At 40.5% G+C, this 21130-nt stretch overlaps 1 protein-coding gene across 1 annotated transcript in view; it reads right to left on the bottom strand.

Moving 5' to 3' along the window:
- The window catches only part of LOC128641609 (trichohyalin-like), a gene marked incomplete at its 3' end in the record, with an annotated part of 32104 nt that overhangs the window by 6210 nt on the left and 4764 nt on the right, over nt 1–21130 (bottom strand). The gene's annotated exons all lie outside the window — the stretch shown is intronic.

Below are 21130 nucleotides of genomic sequence, written 5' to 3'. Positions count from 1 at the left end.
CTTTCACTTTCAATATGAGTGAATGCTGCAGTGCTTTAACCCTTAATACAAACACAAACTGCAGCCTTGCTATGTCACACACATATCTATTGGTATTTACTCTAATAAAGTGCCAGCTCTTGGTTATATACAATAGCTAGATTTGTAGACTACAGATGATCTAGTCTAGTTCTTTATAAGACTGAATATTACAGCATAATATCAACTTATTCAGCTAGTTGTATAATGCTAGTTGTATGATTACATGCTGACAACAAAAAAAACTACTTTCCCCCCCCAGAAAATTATTTATTAAATTCATGCAGCTAGATTATGAGTTTTGCGGTATGGGGGAAAAAGCAGCGTTAAGGCTCTTTTTCACTACCGCTGGTATTACGAGTTTTGCAGGTATATCTGTACCGCACACTTTTTTGGCCGTAACGCAACGTAAATACCGCAGCTTTCAAAAAGTTCTTTTTCAATGGGACTTCCATAGCGCCAGTATTATGAGTCTGCCTGGGAGGCCAAAAAGTGAGCGGTACAGCCTATACCGCCAAGATCCATACCGTAAACTGAAAGTCAGTAGTTATGAGTTTTGCGTTACAAAGCTGTAGCATAAAACTCATAACTAAAGTGCTAAAAAGTACACTAACACCCATAAACTACCTATTAAACCCTAAACCGAGGCCCTCCCGCATCGCAAATAATAAAACAAAATTATTAACCCCTAATCTGCCGCTCCGGACATCGCTGCCACTATAATAAACATATTAACCCCTAAACCGCCACACTCCCGCATCACAAACACTAGTTAAATATTATTAAACCCTAATCTGCCACCTCTGACACTGCCGCCACCTACATTATACTTATTAACCCCTAATCTGCCCCCAACGTCGCTGCCACTATACTAAATTTATTAACCCCTAAAACTAAGTTTAACCCTAACCCTAACACCCCCTAACTTAAATATAATTAAAATAAATCTAAATAAAACCTACTATCATTACCTAAATAATTCCTATTTAAACCTAAATACTTACCTGTAAAATAAACCCTAAGCTAGCTACAATATAACTAATAGTTACATTGTATCTACCTTAGGGTTTATTTTTATTTCACAGGCAAGTTTGTATTTATTTTAACTAGGTAGATTAGTTATTAAATAGTTATTAACTATTTACTAACTACCTAGCTAAAATAAATACAAATTTACTTGTAAAATAAAACCTAACCTAAGTTACACTAACACCTAACCTTACACTACAATTAAATAAATTACATTAATTAAATACAATTAGGTAGGTAGGTGGCGGCGACATTGAGGGTGGCAGATTAGGGGTTAATAAGTGTAGGTGGGTGGCGGCGACATTGGGGGCGGCAGATTAGAGGTTAAAGGACCAGTCAACACAGTAGACTTGCATAATCAACAAATGCAAGATAAATGCAAGATAACAAGACTTCAAACTTCAAATGAGTAGTAGATTTTTTTTTCTGACCATTTTAAAAGTGATATCTTTTTCCACTCCCCCTGTACCATGTGACAGCCATCAGCCATTCACAAATGCATACACGTACCATGTGACAGCCATCAGCCAATCACAAATGCATACACGCTTATTCTTGCACATGCTCAGTAGGAGCTGGTGACTCAAAAAGTTTAAATATAAAAAGACTGTGCACTTTTTGTTAATAGAAGTAAATTGGAAAGTTGTTTAAAATGGCATGTTATATCTGAATCATGAAAGTTTAATTTTGATTGAGTGTCCCTTTAATAAGTGTAGGTAGGTGTCGGCGATGTCGGGGATGGTAGATTAGGGGTTAATAAGTGTAATGTATGTGGTGGCAGGGGCAGCAGATTAGGAGTTAATAAGTGTAATGTAGGTGATGGCAGATTAGGGGTTAATAAGTGTAGGTAGGTGGCGGCGATGTTGGGGGGGGGCAGATTAGGGGTGTTTAGACTCGGGGGTTTATGTTAGGGTGTTAGGTGTAAACATAAATTTAGTTTCCCCATAGGAATCAATGGGGCTGCGTTACAGAGCTTTGCTCTACGCTCACTTTTTGCCTGCTAACGCCGGGTTTTTGTAAACCTGTAATACCAGCGCTGTAGGTAAGTGAGCGGTGACAATAACTTGCAAATTAGTACCGCACCCCTCATAACGCAAAACTCGTAATCTAGCCGATGGCTATTTACATTTAAATTTAGCTGAAAATGAAAAACACTAATATTACAGGAAGCCTAAGTACAAAATAAAGAGTTCTCTTACTCTACAGGATTCATATTAGTTATTACCATATGGAATTAAAAATAAATACATAAAAAAAACGTGAAAACAAACTTCTTTTAAAACATAATAATGTAACAGAAACTCCTTAAAGGGACATGAAACCCGGAATTACGAAGATTCAACTGCTTTACTAAATTCAAAGAAAGGAATTACAGTAAGATCTAATAGTGTTACCCAATTATTATAGTGGTTTGCTGAACTGTAACTCTAGATGATTTAATACGAAGCTTTTATACACTGAGCAGATACTGAATGACATAGAGATAGATTACAAGTGGAGAGCTAACAATATTGCTGGATAAGCACGCAAATTAGTATTACAAGTACATGGTTAAGAAGGATAACCAGAGAACGTTTATTGAAGCTGACATCCCTTTGGCGCGCCCTATACTTTCAATGTATATCACAACCGTGCTAAACATTAATCATATTACAAGTTAAAAGTTATGAAAGGGCCCTACACTGCAGAAAAAAATATTTTGAAGGGAGAGGGAGGGATACTGTCTGGCACTACAGAAATAAGGTTCCGATGGAGGGTGGGGGCCCCAAAATAATGTTCATGGGGGGTATACACTAAACTATATATATAAATAAAATATTATTAATAAAAAATATAAGCAAAAAAATTTGTAAATTGGGTTATGGCAGACAGCTGCCAGTACCAAAAATGGCAGTCATTAGTAGAAGGGTTAGAGAGCGGTTTGGGAGGAATCAGGGTGGTAGGAGGGTTGAGGGGATCTTTATACTGCAGAAAAAATAAGAATAACAAAAAAAAAATAATTTTAAAAAGCTCTAAACTGCCAGTAACTAAGATGTTAGGGATCAATATGGGTGGCTGGCGAGGAAGAGAGCTGTTTGGGAGGGATCAGGGAGGTGGGAAGTGTCAGGTAGGAGGTTTATACCTACATTACTATACTATTCCCCTTACCAGCTAACTAATTAACGCCTTCATTGCCGGGAATAATAGAAATGTTGTGTGCTGCTGCAATTAGCGGCCTTCTAATTACCAAAAACCAATGACAAAACCATATATGTCTGCTATTTCTGAACAAAGGGGATCCCAGAGAAACTTTTACAAACATTTCTTTCATGACTTCACAAGCGTTATGTAAATAATTTTACTGAGAAACCCAAAGTTTGTGAGAAAAAGTTAACGATTTTTATTATTTGATTACATTTGGTGGGGAAATGGTGACACGAAATATACCAAAATGGGCCTAGATCAATACTTTGGGCTGTCTACTTAAAAAAATATATAGTTTTGATAGGTAAATAAAAAAGGCTCTACACTATTTCTGTTTAAATAGAGGGATAGCAAAAAAGCTAAAAATTCTCTGGTATTTTGGCCAAGTTTTTCTCTGAAATTTCCGGTAGTGAAGGGTTAAACAAATTTCAGCATTTCGTAACAAACCTTTGGTTAGCTGGGACCATAAAGGGCCAATTTACTAAACGTTGGATGGACATGATTTGCTATAGCCCGCCCGACAACACTAAATGGCGACAGCATTTAACATTGCACAATAATTTCTTGAAATGCTTGTGCAATGCTGCCCCACGCACATTCCATTCGGCTGCTAGCAGGGGATGTCAATCATCCCGATCGTATCTGATTAGGGTGATTGCAGTCCGCCACCTTTCTACTTGACTAATGCTTACATAGAATGCATTAAATATATAACAACACTCTCAGACTGACACGTGAATATGTTTCCTGCTTTAAGTACTCTAATAAAATGTCAGCTCTTGGGTCTATAATAAAGACATTTGTTAAAATTACCAATGCTTTAGTGCTCCATAAAACCACAGGATCCACTGCTAGGCTCAAAGGACCATGACATTAAAAATTAATTAATGTAATTTTAAGACACTTTTGAGTGAACTGCTAAAATCACATTTACTTGTTCTCTCTGTATCCTTTGGCGGAAAGCATATGTACATATCTTCATAAGCAGCAGTACCCTGCTGGGAGCTAGCTGGTGATTGGTGCATGCACACATGCCTCTTGTCATTGGCGCAGCAGATGTGCTTAGCTAGCTCCCAGTAGTGCATTTCTGCTATGCTGTTGCTTGCATCTTATATCTGCTATTAGCAGTAAGGGTTACAGGAGTGTACGTATGATCTGAGGTCTGATGTCTGTATATTAAGGGTTACAGGGGTGTACTTATGATCTGAGGTCTGATGTCTGTATATTAAGGGTTACAGGGGTGTACGTATGATCTGAGGTCTGATGTCCGTATATTAAGGGTTACAGGGGTGTACTTATGATCTGAGGTCTGATGTCCGTATATTAAGGGTTACAGGGGTGTACGTATGATCTGAGGTCTGATGTCCGTATATTAAGGGTTACAGTGGTGTACTTATGATCTGAGGTCTGATCTCCGTATATTAAGGGTTACAGGGGTGTACGTATGATCTGAGGTCTGATGTCCGTATATTAAGGGTTACAGGGGTGTACGTATGATCTGAGGTCTGATGTCCGTATATTAAGGGTTACAGTGGTGTACTTATGATCTGAGATCTGATGTCTGTATATTAAAGGGCCATAATACCCAAATGTTTAAACACTTGAAAGTGATGCAGCATAGCTGTAAAACGCTGACTAGAAAATATCACCTGGACATCTCTATGTAAAAAAAAAAGATATTTTACCTCAAAAAATCCTCAGTAGCCACCTCCCATTGTAAAGGATTTCTAAGCAGCATATTAGTGTGTCTGTCCCGGGACAACTGAAGGGATGAGCATTGTGAACTCTCATATTATTTCACCAATCAGGTAAAGGAAGCTTACTATGAAATCTCATGAGAGTTAAGTCAAATCTCATGAGATCACAGTAAGAGTTCATGACCTCAGCACTGCTGATGCTGATTGGCTGCTGCTCATTTCTTCATATTTTTAATTTTTTTACCTGCAGCTGGGAGCAGCTGAGTATAACTTTTTACACAGAACTAACTCTACTGAGCTGAGGAGATTGGGAGGTAAAATATCTTCCTTTTTTACATAGAGATGCTCAGGTGATATTTTCCTGACAGCTTTTTACAGTTATACTGCATCAGTTTCAAGTGATTTAGCATATGAGTATTATGTCCCTTTAAGGGTTACAGGGGTGTACGTATGATCTGAGGTCTGATGTCCGTATATTAAGGGTTACAGGGGTGTACGTATGATCTGAGGTCTGCTCTACGTATATTAGGGGAAACAGGGGTGTACTTATGATCTGAGGTCTGATGTCCATATATTAAGGGTTACAGTGGTGTACGTATGAGCTGAGGTCTGATCTCCGTATTTTAAGGGTTACAGGGGTGTACTTATGATCTGAGGTCTGATGTCCATATATTAAGGGTTACAGTGGTGTACGTATGATCTGAGGTCTGATCTCCGTATTTTAAGGGTTACAGGGGTGTACTTATGATCTGAGGTCTGCTCTCCATATATTAAGGGTTACAGGGGTGTACTTATGATCTGAGGTCTGATGTCTGTATATTAAGGGTTACAGGGGTGTACGTATGATCTGAGGTCTGATGTCTGTATATTAAGGGTTACAGGAGTGCACTTATGATCTGAGGTCTGATGTCTGTATATTAAGGGTTACAGTGGTTTACGTATGATCCGAGGTCTGATCTCTGTATATTAAGGGTTAAAGGGGTGTACTTATGATCTGAGGTCTGATGTCCATATATTAAGGGTTACAGTGGTGTACGTATGATCTGAGGTCTGATCTCCGTATTTTAAGGGTTACAGGGGTGTACTTATGATCTGAGGTCTGATCTCCATATATTAAGGGTTACAGGGGTGTACTTATGATCTGAGGTCTGATGTCTGTATATTAAGGGTTACAGGGGTGTACGTATGATCTGAGGTCTGATGTCTGTATATTAAGGGTTACAGGGGTGTACTTATGATCTGAGGTCTGATGTCTGTATATTAAGGGTTACAGGGGTGTACGTATGATCTGAGGTCTGATGTCCGTATATTAAGGGTTACAGGGGTGTACTTATGAACTGAGGTCTGATCTCCGTATATTAAGGGTTACAGGGATGTACGTATGATCTGAGGTCTGATGTCCCTATTTTAAGGGTTACAGGTGTGTACGTATGATCTGAGGTCTGATCTCCGTATATTAAGGGTTACAGGGGTGTACCTATGATCTGAGGTCTGATCTCCGTATATTAAGGGTTACAGGGGTGTACTTATGATCTGAGGTCTGATCTCCGTATATTAAGGGTTACAGGGATGTACGTATGATCTGAGGTCTGATCTCCGTATATTAAGGGTTAAAGGGATGTACGTATGATCTGAGGTCTGATCTTCATATATTAAGGGTTACAGGGGTGTACTTATGATCTGAAGTCTGATCTCCGTATATTAATGGTTACAGGGGTTTACTTATGATCTGAGGTCTGATCTTCGTATAATAAGGGTTACAGGGGTTTACTTACGATCTGAGGTCTGATTTCTGTATATTAAGCATTACAGGGGTGTACATATGATCTGAGGTCTGATGTCTGTATATTAAGGGTTACGGGGTGTACTTATGATCTGAGGTCTGATCTCCGTATATTAAGGGTTACAGGAGTGTACTTATGATCTGAGTTCTGATCTCTGTATATTTTGGGTTACAGGGGTGTACATATGATCTGAGGTCTGATCTCCGTATAATAAGGGTTACAGAGGTTTACTTATGATCTGAGGTCTGATCTCTGTATATTAAGGGTTACAGGGGTGTACATATGATCTGAGGGCTGATGTCTGTATATTAAGGGTTACAGGGGTGTACTTATGATCTGAGGTCTGATCTCCATATATTAAGGGTTACAGGAGTGTACTTATGATCTGAGTTCTGATCTCTGTATATTTTGGGTTACAGGGGTGTACTTATGATCTGTGGTCTGATCTCTGTATATTAAAGGTTACAGGGGTGTACGTATGATCTGAGGTCTGATCTCCGTATATATTAAGGGTTACTGGGGTGTACGTATGATCTGAGGTCTGATCTCCATATTTTAAGGGTTTCAGGGGTGTGCGTATGATCTGAGGTCTGAGGTCCGTATATTAAGGGTTACAGGGGTGTACTAATGATCTGAGGTCTGATCTCCATATATTAAAGGTTACAGGGGTGTACGTATGATCTGAGGTCTGATGTCTGTATATTAAGGGTTACAGGGGTGTACGTATGATCTGAGGTCTGATGTCCGTATATTAAGGGTTACAGGGTTGTACTTATTATCTGAGGTCTTATGTCCCTATATTAAGGGTTACAGGGGTGTACTTATGATCTGAGGTCTGATGTCTATATATTAAGGGTTACAGGGGTGTATGTATGATCTGAGGTTTGATGTCCGTATATTAAGGGTCACGGGGTGTACTTATGATCTGAGGTCTGATGTCCGTATATTAAGGGTTACAGGGTTGTACTTATTATCTGAGGTCTGATCTCTGTATATTAAGGTTTACAGGGGTGTACTTATGATCTGAGGTCTGATGTCTGTATATTAAGGGTTACAAGGGTGTACGTATGATCTGAGGTCTGATCTCCATATATTAAGGGTTACAGGTGTGTACTTATGATCTGAGGTCTGATGTCTGTATATTAAGGGTTACAGGGGTGTACTTATGATCTGAGGTTTGATCACCGTATATTAAGGGTTACAGGGGTGTACGTATGATCTGAGGTCTGATGTCCGTATATTAAGGGTTACAGGGGTGTACTTATGATCTGAGGTTTGATCACCGTATATTAAGGGTTACAGGGGTGTACGTATGATCTGAGTTCTGCTCTCCATATATTAAGGGTTACAGGGGTGTACGTATGATCTGAGGTCTGATGTCCGTATATTAAGGGTTACAGGGGTGTACTTATGATCTGAGGTCTGATGTCTGTATATTAAGGGTTACAAGGGTGTACGTATGATCTGAGGTCTGATCTCCATATATTAAGGGTTACAGGTGTGTACTTATGATCTGAGGTCTGATGTCTGTATATTAAGGGTTACAGGGGTGTACTTATGATCTGAGGTTTGATCACCGTATATTAAGGGTTACAGGGGTGTACGTATGATCTGAGTTCTGCTCTCCATATATTAAGGGTTACAGGGGTGTACGTATGATCTGAGGTCTGATGTCCGTATATTAAGGGTTACAGGGGTGTACTTATGATCTGAGGTTTGATCACCGTATATTAAGGGTTACAGGGGTGTACGTATGATCTGAGTTCTGCTCTCCATATATTAAGGGTTACAAGGGTGTACGTATGATCTGAGGTCTGATGTCCGTATATTAAGGGTTACAGGGGTGTACTTATGATCTGAGGTCTGATGTCTGTATATTAAGGGTTACAAGGGTGTACGTATGATCTGAGGTCTGATCTCCATATATTAAGGGTTACAGGTGTGTACTTATGATCTGAGGTCTGATGTCTGTATATTAAGGGTTACAGGGGTGTACTTATGATCTGAGGTTTGATCACCGTATATTAAGGGTTACAGGGGTGTACGTATGATCTGAGTTCTGCTCTCCATATATTAAGGGTTACAGGGGTGTACGTATGATCTGAGGTCTGATCTCCGTATATATTAAGGGTTACTGGGGTGTACGTATGATCTGAGGTCTGATCTCCATATTTTAAGGGTTTCAGGGGTGTGCGTATGATCTGAGGTCTGAGGTCCGTATATTAAGGGTTACAGGGGTGTACTAATGATCTGAGGTCTGATCTCCATATATTAAAGGTTACAGGGGTGTACGTATGATCTGAGGTCTGATGTCTGTATATTAAGGGTTACAGGGGTGTACGTATGATCTGAGGTCTGATGTCCGTATATTAAGGGTTACAGGGTTGTACTTATTATCTGAGGTCTTATGTCCCTATATTAAGGGTTACAGGGGTGTACTTATGATCTGAGGTCTGATGTCTATATATTAAGGGTTACAGGGGTGTATGTATGATCTGAGGTCTGATGTCCGTATATTAAGGGTCACGGGTGTACTTATGATCTGAGGTCTGATGTCCGTATATTAAGGGTTACAGGGTTGTACTTATTATCTGAGGTCTGATCTCTGTATATTAAGGTTTACAGGGGTGTACTTATGATCTGAGGTCTGATGTCTGTATATTAAGGGTTACAAGGGTGTACATATGATCTGAGGTCTGATCTCCATATATTAAGGGTTACAGGTGTGTACTTATGATCTGAGGTCTGATGTCTGTATATTAAGGGTTACAGGGGTGTACTTATGATCTGAGGTTTGATCACCGTATATTAAGGGTTACAGGGGTGTACGTATGATCTGAGTTCTGCTCTCCATATATTAAGAGTTACAGGGGTGTACGTATGATCTGAGGTCTGATGTCCGTATATTAAGGGTTACAGGGGTGTACTTATGATCTGAGGTCTGATGTCTGTATATTAATGGTTACAGGGATGTCTGTGGGTATTAAGGGTTACAGGGGTGTACTTATGATCTGATGTCTGATCTCCGTATATTAAGAGTTACAGGGGTGTACTTATGATTTTAGGTCTGGTCTCCGTATATTAAGGGTTACAGGGGTGTACATATGATCTGAGGTCTGATCTCCGTATATTAAGGGTTACAAAGGTGTACTTATGATCTGAGGTCTGATCTTCATATATTAAGGGTTACAGGAGTGTACGTATGATCTGAGGTCTGATCTCCGTATATTAAGGGTTACAAAGGTGTACGTATGATATGAGGTCTGATCTCTGTATATTAAGGGTTACAGGGGTTTACGTATGATCTGAGGTCTGATCTCCGTATATTAAGTGTTACAGGGGTGTACATATGATCTGAGGTCTGATCTCCATATATTAAGGGTTACAGGGGTGTACTTATGATCTGAGGTTGGATCTCTATATATTAAGGGTTACAGGGGTGTACATACGATCTGAGGTCTGATCTCCGTATATTAAGGGTTACAGGGGTGTACGTATGATCTGAGGTCTGATCTCCATATATTAAGGGTTACAGGGGTTTACTTATGATCTGAGGTCTGATCTCCATATATTAAGGGTTACAGGGGTGTTTTTATGATCTGATGTCTGATGTGGTTATATAAAATGTTATTTGCAGTAAGGTGCAGGGCATCGTAACTCGACCGCAGGTATAGTCTGAGCTCTGTGTACAATTAGTTTTTATTGTTTGCTCTGGGTCACCTATACATACTCTTGCCATGCATACAACAGCCCTGATATATTTGTATATACCCCCGTTATACCCCAAGGGAGTGCATTCATTTAATATAATGATGTAAACATGAAACTAATGTGAGCTAAGGATAGGCATATGTACATAGAGTATATCACTAAAAACCTCTTTTATTTTAACCTATTAAGGGCTCGATTACAAGTGGAGCACTAATTTAATGGGCACCCATAAAACGGGCAAATTTGCCTGTTTGTGTGTGCACGTTAATTCAGTAGAAGACCTACTCAACTGAGGGCCCTGGTGCAATAAAATGTTTTGCCCCCCCCAAAAGGTATCTCAGTTATAAGCAATAGTAATGATATACATCTGCAAAATGATTTTGAGTATAGATGTACAGTGTAGATAAGATGGACCTGCAAGCTACAACCTGCACTAATAAAAAATATATTGATTTAGGATTGCACACATTATGCACACCCCTATGTAAAGACCGGCTGCTATGGGCCCCCCCAGCTCTTGGGCCCTGGTTCCACAGCTTGACAAAGGCTGTACGCAGCCGAAACGCATTGCTCTATTTTTAAGACACTTGAACTTCTGTAGACATAGCGCACTGACGCTGTGAGAGTTTACTGAATGAAGAGGGAGGATCATAGATCCAGATACACTTCCAGGAGAACAGCATACGGCAACCGGTGTAAGTATAAATGTAAACCTTGCCTTTTGGTAAAATATATATTCTTTAAAGGATTCCTCTGTCCTTTTTATCGCCCATACTTTGCAGCCTCACAGCTTTTTCTAACCACTGCCAACTTTTGCCAAAGACGAGTTTTGTCTATACCAGCTATAACTTACAATTAACCAACTAATTACAGCTGCTTAAAAAGACTTTCCTTTCGCTTTTAAAAGCGGACTTTGCTTGCAAATTGTTGATACACTATTATTTATTTTAATGTAATGCCCAGATGGATATGGGTCTGTGTTTGATGTGTTTTTATGTGATATTGATGTGATCACTAGATAATGTTTATACTGTGCACAGTATTTTGTGATTAGGTAAGTGCAGGGCTCTAGATCAGCCTGGAACGTCTTAAGGGTTAAGGTTGCAGGGAGGAGGAGTGTGTGTGGAGCTATGGGTTAGATTGCAACAATGTTGCAGATCTTAGGGAGGGGTCTCTACTCACAGATAAGAAGGGGATTCTGGGAGTTTGAGGCCCTCTTTCTGTTCAGAAACATCTGGAATCTTCACCCACCCACCCAGCCCCTTTTTTCCGCGGCAATTAGCTAGTAGTAATTAATTATGAGTTAGCTCACCTGGGGCCGGACAGGGTTAGTCAACCTATCATCTTCGGGTAAGCCCAGGGCACGTACTAATTTTCAGCTCCCCCAGTTTCGTCTTGGTGTTCGCCTGGATGGGCTGAGGGTCCCATAAGGTTTGAGCGTTGGTACACCCTAAAGGCAGGCGGTAGCATCCCAGGCGGCAGATAGAAAGCGGGGAGGAGTGACGGCCATTGCATGGGGCGTGACATACCCAGGCGCGTGCTTGGGGAAAGCGCCTCCTGGGTTGCGGAGGGCCGAACAGCTGTATGTAACCTTCTATCTGGTACCGTGTTGTAGCCGGGCTCCGCTTTGTCTCCGTTTGCCTGGGGGGCTGCTTCCCGCTTCGTATGGGTTATATAGGTTTAGACATTGCCGCTCAACTGTTTAATTAAAGTTAAAAAAGTTATAGTCATTTACCGTACTTAGGTAAATGAAAAAGTTAAGAGTTTGGAGAAGGCCTTGATGCTTTAAATTAAATCATACAAGGAGTGCCTCTTATTAATAAAATTGACCTATACGGTCTTACCTCCATATTGTTGTCTTGTCTTTATTTATGGTTATAGTTAAGTACGTAAGGTAGTTGCCACACCCGCACGACATTGAACCTTTAAATCCCTTAAGCTTTTTATATTTTGTATTGTTTTTAAATATCTATTAAATATAATTTGCAAAATTAATCAGGTCTTTATATAACCCAGATAATATACTTAGCATTACCTATAGAGGTCTTTACATAAGCCAGATTTTATACACATTAATCTGCTCTTGGGCAGCACAGCTGTACAAAATTACCAGCCTGCAGTTTTCTGCAGACATTGTAATTACCCTTACCCTGGTGCCACAGCACCTGCTGCGCCAATGGTAGCTCCGCCCATGCGTTAATTAACCAGACATTACAAGTGGCTGGTTAATGCTATGGCAATCTCCTGGCAATTTGCACTGAAGTTCATTAACCAGAGGTCAAACCTCTGGTTAATTAAAAAAATGTCCCCTAATTTCCCCCAAAATAAAGTGTATTGTGCTTTCTTTAATAATAAAATATATGAGCATTTTTAAAAAAAAATATAACTTCACAAAGCATTTATAAGGGGTTAAAGTGAGCAGATGTGGGGTGTTAGAAAAAAAACGTCACTGAAAAGTGCCTATTTACATTGCGGTCTATGGGGACTGTGTTATCATTGAGATATATATAAATGTATATGCTTATATACAGTACATATATATTTATGTGTATTTATTCACATTCATAGATATTTGTAATTTGCTGCCCAACACTGCAGAACTTACCCCCTGCACTGCGCTAGGTTCTCTGACATGACTATCAGCATCAGAATGAGGTTCCCATTAAAACCTATGGAAGCGCACATTTGCGTGCGCTGGTATTATGAGTGGAGCACAAATATCATCGCTCGCGAAAAGCCAATTTTACTCTCCACTCGTAATCTAGCCCTAAAGAAACCAGTTAGTAAAACTCTGCATTTTTATACTGGGCTCGGCAATATTGGTACTTATATATCGTTGTATCCAGCGACAACATCAGGGCACTTTCACGCATCAGTGATGTAATGTTGCTGGCTTGACAGCACTTGACCTTGCACTTTGAATTAGCGTACAGTAGAATGCAGAAGAGTTACATTTCTGCAGTGTTTTGCGCAGTTTACAAGTTATATAACAAATATAAAAGCTCTCAGGAACTATACAGAGCAATAAAGCCGCTGTAAAAACGTATGGTTCTCGCTCTGTATTGTGTTCGCTAAACTGAAGTGCACAATACGGCTACAGTATATGGGTTTGTGTGTACCAGTATATGTTGTGTGAGTGTATCAGTGTGTGTATGTATGTGTACCAGTATATATGTGTATCAGTATATGTGTGTGTATGTCTAACAGTATGTGTGTGTGTGTGTCTGTGTTTTTGTGTGTGTATGAGCATGTGTGTCTGGGAATTTGTGTGGTTTATGTGTTGGTATTAGTAAAGGTGTATGAGGATGTGTGTGTGTTTGTGTGTATGAGGATGTGTGTGTGTTTGTGTGTATCAAGATGTGTGTGTGTGTGTGTTTGTGTGTATGAGGATGTGTGTGTGTTTGTGTGTATGATGATGTGTGTGTGTGTGTTTGTGTGTATGAGGATGTGTGTGTGTTTGTGTGTATGAGGATGTGTGTGTTTGTGTGTATGAGGATGTGTGTGTGTGTTTGTGTGTATGAGGATGTGTGTTTGTGTGTATGAGGATGTGTGTGTGTGTGTGTATGAGGATGTGTGTGTGTTTGTGTGTATCAGGATATGTGTGTGCTTGTGTGTATGAGGATGTGTGTGTGTTTGTGTGTATGAGGATGTGTGTGTGTGTGTTTGTGTGTATGAGGTTGTGTGTGTGTGTTTGGGTGTATGAGGATGTGTGTGTTTGTGTGTATGAGGATGTGTGTGTGTGTGTGTGTGTGTATGTATGAGGATGTGTGTGTGTTTGTGTGTATGAGGATGTGTGTGTGTGTCTGTATGTATGAGGATGTGTGTGTGTGTTTGTGTGTATGAGGATGTGTGTGTGTTTGTGTGTATCAAGATGTGTGTGTGTGTGTGTGTGTTTGTGTGTATGAGGATGTGTGTGTGTGTTTGTGTGTATGAAGATGTGTGTGTGTTTGTATGTATGAGGATGTGTGTGTGTCTGTATGTATGAGGATGTGTGTGTGTTTGTGTGTATGAGGATGTGTGTGTGTGTGTGTGTGTTTGTATGTATGAGAATGTGTGTGTGTCTGTATGTATGAGGATGTGTGTGTGTGTGTTTGTATGTATGAGGATGTGTGTGTGTCTGTATGTATGAGGATGTGTGTGTGTGTGTGTTTGTGTGTATGAGGATGTGTGTGTTTGTATGTATGAGGATGTGTGTGTGTCTGTATGTATGAGGATGTGTGTGTGTGTTTGTGTGTATGAGGATGTGTGTGTGTGTGTTTGTATGTATGAGGATGTGTGTGTGTGTCTGTATGTATGAGGATGTGTGTGTGTGTGTTTGTGTGTATGAGGATGTGTGTGTGTTGTTCATAAGGTAATGTTTAACCTGGCAGATAATAGGACATGGAACGCTGTAATATTTACAGTTTACCCTAACAGGTCACAATCAAGACAGGTAAGGCAAACACACCTGAGTTTTGAAGTGGTTCTCACTTAAAGGGACAGTTTACTCCCAAATGGTATTTGTTTTAAAATATAGATAATTAGTGATGTCCCGAACTGTTCGCCTGCGAACGGTTCACAGCGAACATAGCTTGTACGCGTTCGCGTTTGCGGGCGAACACATGGCGATGTTCGATCCGCCCCTATGTGTCATCATTGAGGAAACTTTGACCCTTTATGTTACAGCCGTCTGACACATTAGAGCCAATCAACATCAGACACTCCCTCACAGACCCTCCCAGCTACTCGGAATCCGCCATTTTAGACTCATTACGACCTTGCTTTCTTAATGAGAGGACGTGTTGTGTTTTTGCTCCTGACATTAATAGGAAAAACATAGCTAGGCTAGTGTATTTAGTGTCCACTACAGTCCAGAAGGACTCCACTCATCTCTGCTGCAAGCACAGCACCCCAAAAAGCCCTTTTTAGGGCTATATTTTGTGCCGTTTTTTTTCCGTATTTTTTTTAAAAGCATTTGCCTGGCTTTCAGCCTGTGTGTTTAAGGCTCACAGCATATGCTGTGATTACTGCCACCACTGATATCTCCCTAACAACATTAGTTTAAATTTAACTAACCAAAAATTTTAATTATTTTGCTAGTGTAATTTTTTTTTAATTTTCTATCAGGCCTGTGTCACACAGCATATACTCTGGTTCATTGCTCTGTGCCAGCCACCAGTGTTAATATCCGTTTATAACATTATTTTAAATTTAAAATGTTTTATTTAAATCATTTTTCTAGTATAATCTAATTACATTTTCTATCAGGCTGTGTCTGTCAGGCTCACTCAGCATTAATATACCTCATTTTTTTCAGTCTTTTGGTTAATTGGTCTGTGCCAGGCAGCCACCCACCACTCATATCTTCTTCACCTTAATTTAAATATATAAAAAAAAAGTTTAAATCATTTTTCTAGTGTAATCTAATATAATTTTCTATCAGGCATGTGTGTTTTGCTGACATACAGAGCCTACTGTGTTTACTTGCTGCCCTCCCTAGTCTATGAGCCATGACTCATATGTGTTTAACCTTTTTTTAATTTCCCCCCCAAAAAAATAATTTAAATCATTTTTCTAGTGCAATCTAATAGTATTTTCTATCAGGCGTGTGTGTATCTGACTTACAGAGCCTACTGTTTTTAATAGCTGCCCTTCCAAGGCTATCAGCCACGACTCATATGTATGTGCTTAACCTTTTTCTTTAAATTCCCCCAAAAAAGTCTTTAAATCATTATGCTAGTGTAATCTAATTTTATTTTCTATCAGGCCTGTGTCTAACTGTCTATCTGACTTACACAGCATACTGTTGTTAATTGCTGCCCTACGTAGCAGCCAGCCAGTGTGACCACTCATATGTGCATTGCACTTCTTAACATAATTTTAATATTAAAATCTAAAATTTTAAAATATTTTGCTAGTGTAATCTAACTTAATTTTCTATCAGGCCTGTGTTTTTGTCACTTACACAGCATACTGTGTTAAATTGCTGCCCTACCTACCATCCACGACTCATATCTGCCAGCCTGTGTGCCAGGCCCAACTAGCCAATTAGTGGCACCAATCATAATTCTTGTAACAGTATCAAAAAAATTAAAATTCATAATTTTTTGGACTGCAAATATTCAGTCTACTAGTGCCATTGAATTGCAGTTTCCTCTTGCCTGGCAGCCTGTGTGCTAGGCACAAACTAGACAATTAGTGCCACCAATCCTAGTTGTTGTAAAAGTATTGTTAATCTTTAAAATTCCAAATTGATCACTTGTGATTCCTCAGTTTGCTCGTGCCATTGAATTGCACTTTCCTCCTGCCTGCCAGCGTGTTTTCCAGGCCCAACTAGCCAATTAGTGGAACCAATCATAATTCTTGTAACAGTATATAAAAAAATAAAAATCATAATTTTTTGGACTGCAAATATTCAGTCTCCTAGTGCCATTGAATTGCACTTTCCTCCTGCCTTGCAGCCTGCTGTGTGCCAGGCCCACCTAGCCAATTATTCCCAGCAATCATATTTCTTTTAACAGTATTGCAAAAATTTTCAATCATCACTGTTTTGACTGTCAGTATTCAGTATCCTAGTGTCCTTGAATTGCATTTACCTCCTGCCTGCCAGCCTTTTGTGCCAGGCCGTCTTGCCAACTATTCACACCAATCATAATTGTTGTCACAGTATAGTTACTAATTAAAATTAAAAAATATTTTGATTGTTGATCTTAATCCTCAGTTTGCTCGTGCCATTGAATTGCACTTTTCTACTGCCTTCCAAGCCTGTGTGCCAGGCCTACTTTCAAAATATTTACACCAATCATATTTGTTGTCACAGTATTCTTAATAATTAAAAATTAAAATTTTTGGTAATAGTTGTTCTGAATCCTCAGTTTGCTCGTGCCATTGAATTGCACTTTCCTCCTGCCTTGCAGCCTGCTGTGTGCCAGGCCCACCTAGCCAATTATTCCCAACAATCATATTTCTTTTAACAGTATTGCAAAAATTGTCAATCATCACTGTTTTGACTGTCAGTATTCAGTCTCCTAGTGTCTTTGAATTGCATTTACCTCCTGCCTGCCAGCCTTTTGTGCCAGGCCGTCTTGCCAACTATTCACACCAATCATAATTGTTGTCACAGTATAGTTACTAATTAAAATTAAAAAGTTTTTGATTGTTGATCTTAATCCTCAGTTTGCTTGTGCCATTGAATTGCACTTTTCTACTGCCTTCCAAGCCTGTGTGCCAGGCCTACTTTCAAAATATTTACACCAATCATATTTGTTGTCACAGTATTCTTAATAATTAAAAATTAAAATTTTTGGTAATAGTTGTTCTGAATCCTCAGTTTGTTCGTGCCATTGAATTGCACTTTCCTCCTGCCTTGCAGCCTGCTGTGTGCCAGGCCCACCTAGCCAATTATTCCCAGCAATCATATTTCTTTTAACAGTATTGCAAAAATTGTCAATCATCACTGTTTTGACTGTCAGTATTCAGTCTCCTAGTGTCCTTGAATTGCATTTACCTCCTGCCTGCCAGCCTTTTGTGCCAGGCCGTCTTGCCAACTATTCACACCAATCATAATTGTTGTCACAGTATAGTTACTAATTAAAATTAAAAAGTTTTTGATTGTTGATCTTAATCCTCAGTTTGCTCGTGCCATTGAATTGCACTTTTCTACTGCCTTCCAAGCCTGTGTGCCAGGCCTACTTTCAAAATATTTATACCAATCATATTTGTTGTCACAGTATTCTTAATAATTAAAAATTAAAATTTTTGGTAATAGTTGTTCTGAATCCTCAGTTTGCTCGTGCCATTGAATTGCACTTTCCTCCTGCCTTGCAGCCTGCTGTGTGCCAGGCCCACCTAGCCAATTATTCCCAGCAATCATATTTCTTTTAACAGTATTGCAAAAATTGTCAATCATCACTGTTTTGACTGCCAGTATTCAGTCTCCTAGTGTCCTTGAATTGCATTTACATCCTGCCAGCCAGCCTTTTGTGCCAGGCCGTCTTGCCAACTATTCACACCAATCATAATTGTTGTCACAGTATAGTTACTAATTAAAATTAAAACATTTTTGATTGTTGATCTTAATCCTCAGTTTGCTCGTGCCATTGAATTGCACTTTTCTCCTGCCTGCCAGCCTGTGTGCCAGGCCTACTTTCAAAATATTTACACCAATCATATTTGTTGTCACAGTATTCTTAATAATTAAAAATTAAAATTTTTGGTAATAGTTGTTCTGAATCCTCAGTTTGCTCGTGCCATTGAATTGCACTTTCCTCCTGCCTTGCAGCCTGCTGTGTGCCAGGCCCACCTAGCCAATTATTCCCAGCAATCATTTTTCTTTTAACAGTATTGCAAAAATTGTCAATCATCACTGTTTTGACTGTCAGTATTCAGTCTCCTAGTGTCCTTGAATTGCATTTACCTCCTGCCTGCCAGCCTTTTGTGCCAGGCCGTCTTGCCAACTATTTACACCAATCATAATTGTTGTCACAGTATTGTTACTAATTAAAATTAAAAAAATTTTGATTGTTGATCTTAATCCTCAGTTTGCTCTTGCCATTGAATTGCACTTTTCTCCTGCCTGCCAGCCTGTGTGCCAGGCCCAACTATCCAATTAGTGCCAGCAATCATATTTCTTTTAACAGTATTGCAAAATTTGTCAATCATCACTGTTTTGATTGTCAATCTGCAGTCTACTAGTGCCCTTGAATTGCATTTTCCTCCTGCCTGCCTTCCTGTGTGCCAGTCCCAACTAGCCAATTAGTGCCACCAATCATATTTATTGTAAAAGTATTGGAATTTTTGTTAATCATAACTGTTTTGACTGTGATTCTTCAGTCTCCTAGTGCCATTGAATTGCAGTTTCCTTTCTCCCAGCGTGTGTACCAGACAGGCCCATTTGCCAACTAGTGCCAACAATCATATTTGTTGTCACAGTACTTTTAATATTTTAAAAAATTAACAATTTGTGATTTTTAAAACATCTGTCTTTTTTGTTGTTGTCAGTCTCACAGCATATACTGTGCCCACTTTCACAGTGCCACCACTCATATAATTGGTGTAATAGTATTGTTAGTGTCCATTTAAAAAAAAATGACAGGCAGAGGCAGGCCACCCCGCAGGTTCCGTGGTCGTGGTCGTGGTGCTGTGATTCCTTTAGACCCTACAAATATGCACATTGTTCAGACGCCGGGTGCCAGGGGGGACGCGAAAAGTTCTGAGGAGGACCTAGTTGAATGGCTAACACAGGACACCCAATCTTCTTCAGCGTCCGCTGCTAGTCCTCCTAACCTTGACGCACCATCTACATCCAGCTGTGCTTTGGGCAGGTCTCAAGTGACCAGTGCCACTCCCCCCCCTGTCGCCACCACAAACACTAGCACCACAGCCGCTTCCCTTGATCTGTCACAGGAGTTATTGACACATCATTTGGAAGAAATGAGTGATGCGCAACCATCATTGACAGAGGATGTAGATAATAGTGATCAGTCTCAGTCAGGCAGCATTACTGACATGGAGGTACGGTGTGATGATGATGATGATGTTGTACCCGCTGCTGCTTCCTTTCTTGATGTGTCAGATACAAGTGAAGTGGTTGATGATGATGTGTCGGTGGATGTCACGTGGGTGCCTGCTAGAAGAGACGAAGAAGAGGGGGAAAGTTCAGATGGGGAGACAGAGAGGAGGAGGAGGAGGAGACGATTTGGAAGCATGGGGAGGTCGTCTCAAGGAGCTAGTGGCACAGTCAGACAGCATGCATCGGCACCCGGGGTCAGCCAGACAGCACGCCGACGCCCATCAACGCATGCTGTTGCCACCACCAGAATGCCGTCATCGCAGAGCTCAGCAGTGTGGCATTTTTTTGTGTGTCTGCCTCTGACAACAGCGATGCCATTTGCAACCTGTGCTAAAAGAAACTGAGTCGTGGGAAGCCCAACAGCCACCTAGGTACAACTGCTTTGCGAAGGCACATGGTCTCCCATCACAAAGGCCGATGGGAAGAACACATGAGTAGAAGCAGCACACAAAGTGAAAGCCGCCCTCCTCCTCCTGCTCCAGCATCTTCAGCCACGTCAACCAGTGCTGTCCACCTTGCCCCCTCTCAACCATCCTCCACTGAGTCTCTCTTACGTAGCAGTTCCTGGTCATCTGCCCACAGTAGGTGTCTGTCAAGGACATGTTTGAGCGTAAGAAGCCAATTTCTCAAAGTCACCCCCTTGCCCGGCGTCTGACAGCTGGCTTGTCTGAACTCTTAGCCCGCCAGATTTTACCATACAAGCTGGTGGAGTCTGAGGCGTTCAAAAAAATTGTATCTATTGTGACACCGCAGGGGAAGGTACCCGGCCGAAATTTCTTTTCACAAAAGGCAATCCCAAACCTGTATTCTGTTGTGAGAAAGGAAGTTATGGCATGTCTGGCACACAGCGTTGGGGCAAGGGTCCATATGACCACGGATAGCTGGTCTGCAAAGCATGGTCAGGGCAGGTATATCACCTACACTGCGCATTGGGTAAACCTGCTGACTTCTGACAAGCATGGAATGCGTGGCTCTGCAGAAGAGTTGGTGACACCGCCACGACTTGCAGGCAGGCCTGCTGCTGCCTCCTCTACTCCTCCTACTCCATCCTCTTCCATAACGTCTTCCTCGGCTTAGTCATCTTCAACTTCTGCGTCTTGCTCCACATCTATGGCACCCCCCCAGCTCCCCAGGTACTATGCTACATCCCGGGTACG

The sequence above is a fragment of the Bombina bombina genome, chromosome 11 (assembly GCF_027579735.1).
Source record: "Bombina bombina isolate aBomBom1 chromosome 11, aBomBom1.pri, whole genome shotgun sequence".
NCBI classification, from domain to species: Eukaryota; Metazoa; Chordata; class Amphibia; order Anura; family Bombinatoridae; genus Bombina; species Bombina bombina.
The sequence above is the reverse complement of the archived record's forward strand: the minus strand, read 5'-3'. Positions and strand labels throughout refer to the sequence as shown.